We start from the raw sequence: 2,222 nt of genomic DNA, 5'->3' as shown, positions 1-2,222 counted from the left end.
GAAGCGTTAACTGAGAGAGAGAGAGAGAGAGAGAGAGAGAGAGAGAGAGAGAGAGAGAGAGAGAGAGAGTGAGAGTGTTGGGTGAGATGGAAAGTGCGAGTGAAAGAAACAGAGGGAAGAGGGAAGATCTAAAAGCGGGTGAGATGTGGGTAACAACACGATTTATTTCATCACGAACACGCACACATGCAGGGGCGTGTACAGGGGGGGGGGGTCCAGGGGGTCCGGACCCCCCCTGCTCGCGCAGAAAACGCATCTAAGGGGTCTAATTTCAAAAAAGACCAGACCCAGACCCCCCCTTCGCGTGATCCTATACACGCCTCTAGTTTCGCCCCCCCCCTAAGGAAATACCCTGGCGCCGCCCCTGATAATTATATAAGATATATGTAACGGAGCTGGTTTCACCATAGCTTCTTAATTACTATTGATTTGGCCATGAGGCCATGCGGGTCGCGTTGGCGACAAGCCAGGTGGAAATAGATGAGATATTCGGTGTGCGCGATCCAAGCGTGAGGGTAATGATAGTAGCAATAAAGTGAATAACGACGACAACAGAGGGGCCGGAGTGCTGCGGGATAATCTGTTATCACCCGCACCCGGCGCACGTCAGGAGGAGGGAGGTCGAACAACAAGTTCTGTTAGATTTAAGAGCGCTGCGAGCAGGAGCAAGGGGAGGAGGTCTGCTCTCTACTTGTTGTAGACATTATTGTTGCTGGTTCTGGTCGCGGAAGGAGGCACACGCGCGTATGCGTGTGTGCGCGTTCTTTGTCTGTGTGTAAGGAGATGTGATGTGTCTAAGATATTAAAGGTTGTACAGTTTACCACACAAGTTCTGGATCTACTTCATCATTTCTACTTGAACTCACATTCTTGTTTACATGGTGTTTACATATATATTTATTGCTTAATTTTTTATTTTATTTATATATGTATATAGGCCTATATACTGTCGAAACATTGATATTTATACATCGAATTGCAATTTCCTTAAACGCAAACACATTTCCTCAAACTGTGCCAATTTGCTTTCACAAACAGATTTACAGATTTACATATAGGATGTAGACGGTATTGCTACACACGTGTATCTGACTATAGTAAACGAGCACCGACTCACCCGTTCAACGACGTACGTGTGCGAGCAAAGGCTGCCATCTCTCTCCAGGTCGGCCACATTCGTGTCGCCTCCGATCTCTTCGCGAAACATAGAAGATTGGCGGCCCTGTGAACTAGCGCCGCTGCTACCCCTACTTCCTCCGCCGCCGCCGCCGCCGCCGCCACCTCTGCTGGCTAAGACGCTTGTACCAAGAATGACGACGGCAAATGCGAGTAGATAGAAACCTTTCATCTTGTCACTGCGGTGTCCGGGTTAGAACCTAGTTTCGGTCGGCACTCTCTCGCAGTACTTGAGTCTATCGAACCGACGAAGTGGCGAGTGTTGGTCAATTTTTGGACTATATATATAGTGTGGCGAGCCAGCCAGGTCCAGGGTAGGGTGCGTCGCGTGTTACTTCCATGTTTGTTAGCGACCCTGCCCTAAGCAGGGTATGTACTTCTCGGAAGCGGAAAGGAAATCGCGCACGCTTCGGCAAAAATAACTCGTGGTGTGGTGAAGGGAAGTGACTCAGGGAGACGCGTGAAAGTGGGCAACTGGTGTGGTTGTCGAGCGAGGACTGATTTGTGAAAGGCGTGTGTTACTGCCTTACTACTTACTGTCTTAATACTTACAGGCTTACTGTAAGTTGTCGTACTCGTTCTTGTCGTTTTGGCTATTTTAGTGTTTACCGGCCGCTAAATAAACGCGCCGGCTTTGTGGCCGTGCGCTTAACGTAGCTGTTGGGTATCTTGCATCTTCTTGTGTGTATGTGAGCACACCACTAACCGCTGCGACAAAGCTAACCTCACAATCCTGTGATCGAGTTTGAAGCCCGGCTTGTAACTGCCGGGGGGGGGGGTTAAAAACACAACGCAGGGTAGAAATCGGTACGCAAGGTCGATTAAGATTTAATCGGAAAGTCAATAAGGTAAACATGTTACAATAGCCTAACTGCATGCCCAGGGCCGCGCATCCGTCTTGTCCTTACACGGAAGAACACATCCGCTACTACACACGTGTTATTGATGTCGTGCACTAATAAGCCATATCGGAATGGGAGTGTCTATATTCAGGCCGGTACGGGAGATTACGGTACGCATATATTTGCTAATATATTGACTAATCG

General features: G+C 48.6%; 1 protein-coding gene across 1 annotated transcript in view; it reads left to right on the top strand.

Annotated features, from left to right (window-relative positions):
• The window catches only part of LOC106811488 (OTU domain-containing protein 7A-like), a 12,744-nt gene that overhangs the window by 9,031 nt on the left and 1,491 nt on the right, over nucleotides 1–2,222 (top strand). The window lies entirely within an intron of this gene.

The sequence above is a fragment of the Priapulus caudatus genome, unplaced genomic scaffold, assembly GCF_000485595.1.
Source record: "Priapulus caudatus unplaced genomic scaffold, Priapulus_caudatus-5.0.1 Scaffold544, whole genome shotgun sequence".
In the NCBI taxonomy this organism is placed as follows: domain Eukaryota; kingdom Metazoa; phylum Priapulida; class Priapulimorpha; order Priapulimorphida; family Priapulidae; genus Priapulus; species Priapulus caudatus.
Note: the sequence above shows the minus strand (reverse complement) of the source record. Positions and strands in the feature narration are given on the sequence as shown.